Here is a 12,181-nt window from a genome sequence, read left to right on the forward strand (position 1 = left end):
TAGATCATGCACAGTTATTAAAGCACAGATTACTATTTAATTATTGTTCGGAATGCATGGAAAAGTGCCAGTTGTCACATAAGGACAAAGAAAGACTGGTAACACAAGAAATAACGTGGAATGCATCATTGCTATCAAATCTCGACCCCCGAAGTGGTCTATGTGAATATGAAGTCCAAAAGATCATACATTTGAAAAGAATAGCGAATGAATTACCAGATGCATTCACATACACGAATAGAGTGACAATGTAAGACCCTAATACGTATTTGACTAAAAGTCGCAGCGGAAGTTCAAGCCATAAACTTTCTTTCATTATAAACACCTTAACTTATTTAAAAATTAACTTTAACATAACTCTTTCACATAAATCCATCAATCGACTTATTTACTAAGTAAAAACATAGCTTATGTTTACTACATTATATACATCAACGTTCCCGTACAATCTCACTAGTGACTCGATCCTCGATCTCTGTTCCTTGATGATCCTCATGACTCGTACTACCTGCGCTCACCACATTAAATTCATAACATTAGTACGCATTATAAACATACAAGATTTATTCACGTTTACTTCTTGTTCCGTTAATTCTTTACATCCCAGCTTTCCATCTGATCGTACATTCCGTGGTGAGACTTTCTCATTGTACCTGCGTTACACTTCGTTCACAAGGCACACTATTATTATCGTCAATACTCAATTTCATTGAATACATGCGTATATACTTTCATACATACTTACATATGTGCATCCGTTAACACATAACTACTTACAAACCTACGTACCTACATTCATACGTACGTTCCTACATACGTGCATACCTACATACATACATACATACATTCATTCATACATACCACTTATATTCACACATACATACATACATACATACCTTCATACGTATCTACTTAAGGAAATTCTTAACTTAGAATCCCACATTTAGGTACCATATTACTACATATTCTTTAGGATCCCACCTTTGGGTACCATATTACTACATATTCTTTAGGATCCCACCTTTGGGTACCATATTACTACATATTCTTTAGGATCCCACCTTTGGGTACCATATTACTACATATTCTTTAGGATCCCACCTTTGGGTACCATATTACTACATATTCTTTAGGATCCCACCTTTGGGTACCATATTACTACATATTCTTTAGGATCCCACCTTTGGGTACCATATTACTACATATTCTTTAGGATCCCACCTTTGGGTACCATATTACTACATATTCTTTAGGATCCCACCTTTGTGTACCATATTACTACATATTCTTTAGGATCCCACCTTTGGGTACCATATTACTACATATTCTTTAGGATCCCACCTTTGGGTACCATATTACTACATATTCTTTAGGATCCCACCTTTGGGTACCATATTACTACATATTCTTTAGGATCCCACCTTTGGGTACCATATTACTACATATTCTTTAGGATCCCACCTTTGGGTACCATATTACTACATATTCTTTAGGATCCCACCTTTGGGTACCATATTACTACATATTCTTTAGGATCCCACCTTTGGGTACCATATTACTACATATTCTTTAGGATCCCACCTTTGGGTACCCCTACCCGTCGGCGACGCCCTCTAGTTTTTGCAGTTTTCTGCAGGTTCGTTTCGTCGTCCGTACGCACTAAAACGCACGTAACTTTTGAACCGTTTACCCGTTTGACCTCCCGTTTCTTCCTACATGCTTGTAAATTCACATTCTATCATATGAACTTAAAATCTTACCTCCGGATTACGGAAATCCTTAACTTACATACATTCGACTTAACTATTTTCTAACTATTTGACCCGTTAAGGGTATTCGCGCATTAATTGGTCTATGACTGACCAAACCATCATCCCCACTTCCATACTTGTCCAAAACATTACTCTAATCGAATAACTTGCTTCTAAACCACTTTTAAGTTCGTTTACCCCAAAATACCCATCATGGGCATTTTGGTCAACCTTAAACCCATCATTTACGACGAAAGACTTTAACACATATTTGACCTCAAACATCATATTTAATTCATTACAACACTTTATTACTTACTTGTACTACGAAGTGATTACGGAAATCACTTACCTTGTGCATCCGGGTTCGTATCCGATTCCTTGCCTCCTCTTGACCCGTTAGCCTTTCATGCTTGAGTCCGTCTTGACATGACTCCTATACTTTCATGTCACCAAATTACATTTTCATTAGCATACATCATTGTACATGCTAATGATCATATCAACCGCATATTTCACATTTGACTTCCTTTAGTCACAACTAACAAGCATGAGACATATAATCAATTTCATATCCTTTCAAATTAACGTAATTCATCATGTCATCTCAAATAATGCGTATTAACATAACACGTACCATACGACTTCCTATGAACCTACCTGTACGACAACAATTCAAGTCATGCTTCTTATGTGTAGACGCATAATTGACTTCCAGAAGTCAACGGTTTAACATATAACTTACGACATAACCTCATATTGTATGACATCTACAACTACATGATCACTTACTTGTATACATATACACATATACATACATAATCCATTCCACCCACGCTAGCATTCTCATATTTTCACAACTAACGCTTTAGCCCATACTAAGCTAACCCAACATCATTTCAACATAATATCCACACGAACAATATCCAAACACACTTCTCATGTTAGTTTACTATCAAATACATCATTTTCACATCCCACATATATTCATCTTTTACTTACATACAATTTCCTCTATTAAGCTCACCTAGGCATTTCATCAAACACTTGGTGTGCGTACCACTAGCTATGCACAATGTACAACTAATTTATGCATGATCCTCCAAGTTCATACATAATTCATCAATTTCTTCCTTCTAATCAACATGAATCATACATGCATAAACATCAAACATACTAGTATCACATTTCTTTCAATTCCCCTCATAAGAATCCATCTTACAAATCAAAATACATCAATTTTAAGCAAGAATTTAGACATAGATGATTTATCCATGTCATCATCTTCACCATAACAAACGGGTTTCACATCTAAACTTCAAATTAACACAAACCTTACATAACCCATGTTCTATATGATGTTTCTAACCCTTATACATGATCAATTTCATATTATCTCACGGATTAGAGCATAACCCACTTCACCCATGATCACAAATCTTAGATTTAAGACATACCTTATGATCCCCTAGTGTTGGTGATCATTAATCCATGCTCGGTTATGAGTTTAAGCATCATTTAGCCTTCCAATTTGATGAAAATGATGAAGTTAGGGTTCTTGACTCCATGGGAGTCTCCTGCTCGATCAAGAACACACGCAAAGTGTGTGTTTGTGTGTGTGTTTTGTTATTTAGTAACCCAACTTTCATTATATACCATTTAACCCCTCCATGTTTGCCATTAAAACATAATTGGCACAACTTTCATCTTTTAAATAGTTTTTATCATACAATTTACTAGGTTAAATAACCTAGTCATTTATTTCATGATATGTCATATAGGAACATACGACAATTATAAGCATTCGGGTTTTGGGGTGTTACAAGTCTACCCCCCTTAAATGAGGTTTCGTCCCCGAAACCTTTCTCATTTCCTCTTACACACACACATCTATTTTTTTTTTTTTGACTTAATAGTCACATTATAATTATAAGTAATCGTCCTATCTCATTTCATAATTATTCATACACTTGACTTCTTCTTGACAAGTCTATACTTTCCATGGCATACTTTCACATAACATTCTCATTTCCTCGACCCGTTAGTAGCAGGTCAAAATACATATTCATTTAAACTTATAATAATGCTTACCTTCATATGATCTGTTTAAAATAGATTTAATACTTTTGCCTCATCCTTTAAGATTCCATTCCATGCACACGTTGTATAACATTTAACTATTGTTTTGTTATCACCACAAAACTACTACTTCATAGTTACACCTACATGCTTAACTCCATAGTTAGCTCATTCTACTTTTCTATAGTCATTTGTAACATACATATCCTTACGTTACCTTCAACTTGCCTCATTCGTTCCACATTACTAACCTCTCATTTCGTGTCTTACTTATTTTGCATAAGCATACGTGTCGTGCAATTCATTTCATGAGAGTTTAACCAATACTCGAGCTTTTCACTCAAAACCTTTGAGATTCGCTTCTTGATGACATAGCTTTCTTCTTATGTCAACTAAAAAAACATCAAACTTCCCATATTATACCATACCCATTCCATCATTCACTTCATAGGTCGTACCCAATTAACCAATTCTTGGAATAAATCAAACTTCCCATAATACCCATTCCATATTGTGCCAATTAACCAATTCATACTTATCTAACATAAGTTAAACTTTTTACTGACCTTATCTCATATCATCAATCGACGATCCGCAACCCAGATCGATCCGCATTCTTCACGAGTACTAGCCATACTAGGCTAGATTTCATTCATCCGCGTAATGCGATTTCGCCCGTGCACATCCTTCCACCAATTCGTTTGGTTTCATCACATCAAGAGTTCCTAACATTATAATCTACAATTTTTTGCGGTTAGCACATTTCATTCAAGCATTCATTATACTAGGTGATTACTCACCTATATTTCCTTTTTCAACGTCCTACGTACAAACTTTAACACATTCCGCATTTCATTCCTTACATGCAATTCTTTTATTCTGGTTCCTCATTTCATCAACCTTTGCAGTTTGACCCTTTCCAGGTCAGGCTGTCATTTCTTACTTACCATAGATGTATTGAGGTACTCTTCGTACTTCTTTCCATTCATGCTTACTTGCATAGACATTCATTACATCATTTCGGTATTCTTAACAAAACTTACCTGTTCGTATTTAAATCATTGTCCGGGTCGTAGCCCGTCATTCATTATGACTCCTAAGAGTCCATTACTAACATATTTAACACATAACTTGTTCGAACTTCTTTCTTTCGCTTTAAAATTTAGGTTTGCATGCCCATTACGATCATTCTTTTGTTTATTACTTTACATTTACCCGTATGACTCGTTTGACACAACCATGGTCAAACTGTCGACACATTGTGATGTGGATTAATTTCATCCCTTTTTATATTTTAAATCCGTCCCGCGAACTCAAACGTCACATTCATGCCTTTCATTGCTTTCATGTTTTGAATCCGTCTAGCGGTTCCAAACATACTATTCATACATTTTCTTCCTTTCGTGCTTTGAATCCTTTTCGCGGATTCAAACATTTCATTTACATTACCCATTCACATCTTTCATTCATTACATGTGCTGAATCCGTCTCACAGATTCAAACATATCATTTTCTGCATTTCATTCCTACATAGTATTCTCAATTTCCCGAGAGCCTTACTACCCACTTCACCCGCACGCCCACCTGCTACCCAATTCTACAGATATACCTGCGATAATTACCACGGTCTCACGAACGTCATATGCTTCTTGCGTACTGGCCAGGTGCGCAATTCACATACTAATTCCGTGCCTTCAGGTAATCATCGCCTTATGTCCGCATTAGTGGGTCTCAGTTCATGCTACATTTTTACAATTTTACCAAGACAATATCGTTGTCTTCCGTTTAGTACTTACCCTCCCAAGGAGACTTCTTCCTTTTTCTTTTAACAACGGTACCCATACATGTCAACATTGTGTACCTGGGGTCCGTCTGTCCATTCGCATCCTTGCCTGCCTTAGCATCCACCTTAGACTGCATTCACGGATCATCCTCTCCAAACTTTTAAGCTTACCTTGCACATAGCAAACCGTTAGCTTCTTCATATGAATACATACATACACGTTTTCATTCCATTTCTACCTTTGGATCTTGATCGAGTCATGGATTGTACAGGTTCCTTATCACAAGAGCACATAGGTTTGAGTTCAAGTACCTACCTTCTCGTACTTGATTCCCTCAAACCAGGGCTCTGATACCAACTTGTAAGACCCTAATACGTATTTGACTAAAAGTCGCAGCGGAAGTTCAAGCCATAAACTTTCTTTCATTATAAACACCTTAACTTATTTAAAAATTAACTTTAACATAACTCTTTCACATAAATCCATCAATCGACTTATTTACTAAGTAAAAACATAGCTTATGTTTACTACATTATATACATCAACGTTCCCGTACAATCTCACTAGTGACTCGATCCTCGATCTCTGTTCCTTGATGATCCTCATGACTCGTACTACCTGCGCTCACCACATTAAATTCATAACATTAGTACGCATTATAAACATACAAGATTTATTCACGTTTACTTCTTGTTCCGTTAATTCTTTACATCCCAGCTTTCCATCTGATCGTACATTCCGTGGTGAGACTTTCTCATTGTACCTGCGTTACACTTCGTTCACAAGGCACACTATTATTATCGTCAATACTCAATTTCATTGAATACATGCGTATATACTTTCATACATACTTACATATGTGCATCCGTTAACACATAACTACTTACAAACCTACGTACCTACATTCATACGTACGTTCCTACATACGTGCATACCTACATACATACATACATACATTCATTCATACATACCACTTATATTCACACATACATACATACATACATACATACCTTCATACGTATCTACTTAAGGAAATTCTTAACTTAGAATCCCACATTTAGGTACCATATTACTACATATTCTTTAGGATCCCACCTTTGGGTACCATATTACTACATATTCTTTAGGATCCCACCTTTGGGTACCATATTACTACATATTCTTTAGGATCCCACCTTTGGGTACCATATTACTACATATTCTTTAGGATCCCACCTTTGGGTACCATATTACTACATATTCTTTAGGATCCCACCTTTGGGTACCATATTACTACATATTCTTTAGGATCCCACCTTTGGGTACCATATTACTACATATTCTTTAGGATCCCACCTTTGGGTACCATATTACTACATATTCTTTAGGATCCCACCTTTGTGTACCATATTACTACATATTCTTTAGGATCCCACCTTTGGGTACCATATTACTACATATTCTTTAGGATCCCACCTTTGGGTACCATATTACTACATATTCTTTAGGATCCCACCTTTGGGTACCATATTACTACATATTCTTTAGGATCCCACCTTTGGGTACCATATTACTACATATTCTTTAGGATCCCACCTTTGGGTACCATATTACTACATATTCTTTAGGATCCCACCTTTGGGTACCATATTACTACATATTCTTTAGGATCCCACCTTTGGGTACCATATTACTACATATTCTTTAGGATCCCACCTTTGGGTACCCCTACCCGTCGGCGACGCCCTCTAGTTTTTGCAGTTTTCTGCAGGTTCGTTTCGTCGTCCGTACGCACTAAAACGCACGTAACTTTTGAACCGTTTACCCGTTTGACCTCCCGTTTCTTCCTACATGCTTGTAAATTCACATTCTATCATATGAACTTAAAATCTTACCTCCGGATTACGGAAATCCTTAACTTACATACATTCGACTTAACTATTTTCTAACTATTTGACCCGTTAAGGGTATTCGCGCATTAATTGGTCTATGACTGACCAAACCATCATCCCCACTTCCATACTTGTCCAAAACATTACTCTAATCGAATAACTTGCTTCTAAACCACTTTTAAGTTCGTTTACCCCAAAATACCCATCATGGGCATTTTGGTCAACCTTAAACCCATCATTTACGACGAAAGACTTTAACACATATTTGACCTCAAACATCATATTTAATTCATTACAACACTTTATTACTTACTTGTACTACGAAGTGATTACGGAAATCACTTACCTTGTGCATCCGGGTTCGTATCCGATTCCTTGCCTCCTCTTGACCCGTTAGCCTTTCATGCTTGAGTCCGTCTTGACATGACTCCTATACTTTCATGTCACCAAATTACATTTTCATTAGCATACATCATTGTACATGCTAATGATCATATCAACCGCATATTTCACATTTGACTTCCTTTAGTCACAACTAACAAGCATGAGACATATAATCAATTTCATATCCTTTCAAATTAACGTAATTCATCATGTCATCTCAAATAATGCGTATTAACATAACACGTACCATACGACTTCCTATGAACCTACCTGTACGACAACAATTCAAGTCATGCTTCTTATGTGTAGACGCATAATTGACTTCCAGAAGTCAACGGTTTAACATATAACTTACGACATAACCTCATATTGTATGACATCTACAACTACATGATCACTTACTTGTATACATATACACATATACATACATAATCCATTCCACCCACGCTAGCATTCTCATATTTTCACAACTAACGCTTTAGCCCATACTAAGCTAACCCAACATCATTTCAACATAATATCCACACGAACAATATCCAAACACACTTCTCATGTTAGTTTACTATCAAATACATCATTTTCACATCCCACATATATTCATCTTTTACTTACATACAATTTCCTCTATTAAGCTCACCTAGGCATTTCATCAAACACTTGGTGTGCGTACCACTAGCTATGCACAATGTACAACTAATTTATGCATGATCCTCCAAGTTCATACATAATTCATCAATTTCTTCCTTCTAATCAACATGAATCATACATGCATAAACATCAAACATACTAGTATCACATTTCTTTCAATTCCCCTCATAAGAATCCATCTTACAAATCAAAATACATCAATTTTAAGCAAGAATTTAGACATAGATGATTTATCCATGTCATCATCTTCACCATAACAAACGGGTTTCACATCTAAACTTCAAATTAACACAAACCTTACATAACCCATGTTCTATATGATGTTTCTAACCCTTATACATGATCAATTTCATATTATCTCACGGATTAGAGCATAACCCACTTCACCCATGATCACAAATCTTAGATTTAAGACATACCTTATGATCCCCTAGTGTTGGTGATCATTAATCCATGCTCGGTTATGAGTTTAAGCATCATTTAGCCTTCCAATTTGATGAAAATGATGAAGTTAGGGTTCTTGACTCCATGGGAGTCTCCTGCTCGATCAAGAACACACGCAAAGTGTGTGTTTGTGTGTGTGTTTTGTTATTTAGTAACCCAACTTTCATTATATACCATTTAACCCCTCCATGTTTGCCATTAAAACATAATTGGCACAACTTTCATCTTTTAAATAGTTTTTATCATACAATTTACTAGGTTAAATAACCTAGTCATTTATTTCATGATATGTCATATAGGAACATACGACAATTATAAGCATTCGGGTTTTGGGGTGTTACAGACAAAGTCACATGTACAAGCATCAAATGCACCTGCTCGAATTGAAGTAATCCCAGAAGCGATTACTATACAACGAAAGCATGGGAGACCAATCGATTCCAAAGACAAAAACCCACGGAAACGAAAAGAGTAAAGTAACGCAGTTGGTGAAAACTCACAAAAGATTATAAGTGAAACCCCGGTAGAGGTAAATGTCCCTGAAGAGACAACTACGAATCCAGAGGAAAATGAAGTTTCAGAAGAAACACCGGTACCGAACGAAAATGAGATCTCTATTAATTATGTACATGATAGTACAATATGGAACCAGAATAAAACACTTGTTGATGATATATTCGCATATGATATAGCAACGGATGTAATCAATGAAAATGATTATGTACCAAACACTTTAGAAGAGTGCATGCACAGAAATGATTGGCCAAGATGGCAAGAAGCCATAAACGCCGAATTAAATTCGCTCGAAAAGCGACATGTTTTCGGACCTGTAGTCCGAACACCCATAGACGTCAAACCAGTAGGTTATAAACGGGTGTTTGCAATAAAAAGAAATGAAAAGAATGAGATTGTATGATATAAGGCTCGACTTGTAGCACAAGGGTTTTCCCAAATCCCAGGAGTTGATTATGAGGAAACGTATTCCCCTGTAGTGGATGCGATAACCCTTAGGTTCCTGACCGGCCTCACAATCTCTGAAGGACTTCATATGAGACTAATGGATGTCGTCACCGCATACTTATACGGGACACTTGAAAATGACATCTACATGAAAATCCCTAAAGGATTAAAATTGCCTGAAGCATTAAAATCAACACCTCTAGATATGTGTTCTATAAAGCTCCAAAGATCTTTATATGGTCTCAAACAATCTGGTCGTATGTGGTACAATCGACTTAGTGAATATCTCGAAAAGGAAGGATACAAGTATGATGTAATCAGTCCATGTGTCTTTATAAACGATCACTCTCAAATTACACTATAATAGCAGTCTATGTTGACGATATCAACATCATCGGATCTCATGAAGAGATAAAGAAAACTGCTCAGTTGTTAAAGAAGGAATTTGAGATGAAAGATCTTGGTATGACAAAAGTATGCATCGGACTACAATTTGAGTATCTGTGCAATGGCACATTTGTCCATCAATCAAACTACATCCAGAAGATGTTAGTACGTTTCAATATGGATAAAGCACATCCGTTTAGCGTACCTATGGTTGTCCGACCGCTAGATCCACATAAGGATCCTTATCACCCTCAAGAAGAAGGTGAAGAAGTACTTCGTCCAGAAGTATCGTACTTAAGCGCGATCGGTGCCCTTATGTATCTCGCAAATAACTAGGGCTGTTCATGAGCCGAACCTAACCGATCTGACCTTTGCTCGTGCTCTGTTCATTTACAAACTGATCCAAACCGAACCGAGCATTTTTTCAACCGAGCCAAAGTCGAGCGAGCGTCTTTCGATCTGAGCATTTTTCGAACGAACGTCGAGCGAGTATCGAGCGCCGTAGAACAAACAAGGAAAGTGATGATGGGAGTGCTAGTTATTAGAATAAAGTGCAGTTTTCGTCCCTGATGTTTCGTCCAATAGAACACAAGTAAAAATTTAACAAATTACAAGGAATACAAAAACATTCAACTAGTTCTATCGAGATTAGCTAAGCGGGAAGATAAATTGTCGACCGATTGAAACATACCCTTGTTTTATCGGAAATTTGAAATTGAAGGAAACGATTGAAGAAAAACCCTGGTGAGTTGCCGTCTTGGCGAGTGATGATGGAGAAATCGAATAATGATGGCCAATGGGGGGTTTTGATTCGGGTCTTGTACTTCTAAATCGAATGGCGGGTTGAGACTTGAGTATTGATCGACGCTTCACATTTTCGTATTTGTAATTTTGACTCATTTACTCAAATGCACATTTAAGTACTAGACAATTAACTATTGGTATTGGATTTCAATTCTAATTACTTAAATGAGCTCTATTTGGATATTAGACCAAACATTGTTGATGTTGGTCTCTAGTCATTTCATTAAAAATGATACATACACAAATATATATATATATATAAAATAAATCGAGCCAACCGAGCCGAACCAAACTGAGCAGACCTTTGCTCGTGCTCGGTTCGTTTACAAACCGAACCGATCCGAACCAAGCATTTTTTCAATCGAGCTGAATCGAATGAGCAAATTCCGAGCATTTTTCGAGCGAGCATCGAACGAGTGTCGAGCGCCGAACAATTTGAACAGCCCTACAAATAACACAAGACCTGACATTGCATTTGCAGTACATGTGCTAGCGAGATACAGTTCGAATCCAACACGTAGACACTGGAATGGCGTAAAACATATATTACGGTATATTTGCGGGAAACAAGACTTAGGTCTTTTCTATCAGAAAGATCAAAAGTCCCAGCTTGTTGGGTATGCTGATGCCGGATATCTATCAGATCCTCATAAAGCAAAATCTCATACAGGTTATGTATTCACATACGGCGGCACAACAATTTCTTGAAAGTCAACTAAGCAAACACTTACAGCAACATCATCAAATCATGCCGAATTGAAAGCACTATATGATGCTGGTCGAGAATGCGTGTGGTTGAGATCAGTGATTAATCACATACAAGAAGCATGCGGATTAGAACAGATCAAGAAGGAGCCGACAATTATTTATGAAGACAATGTTGCTTGCATAGCTCAGATCAGAGAAGGTTACATCAAGGGTGATCGAATAAAGCACATCTCACCAAAGTTCTTCTCAATATATGACTTGCAAAAAGAAGGGGAAATTGATGTTCGCCAGATTAAGTCAAGGGAAAATCTAGCTGACCTGTTCACGAAATCTTTACCTAGAAGCAGTTTCGAGCAGCTAT

This window comes from Helianthus annuus, chromosome 2 (assembly GCF_002127325.2).
Source record: "Helianthus annuus cultivar XRQ/B chromosome 2, HanXRQr2.0-SUNRISE, whole genome shotgun sequence".
NCBI classification, from domain to species: domain Eukaryota; kingdom Viridiplantae; phylum Streptophyta; class Magnoliopsida; order Asterales; family Asteraceae; genus Helianthus; species Helianthus annuus.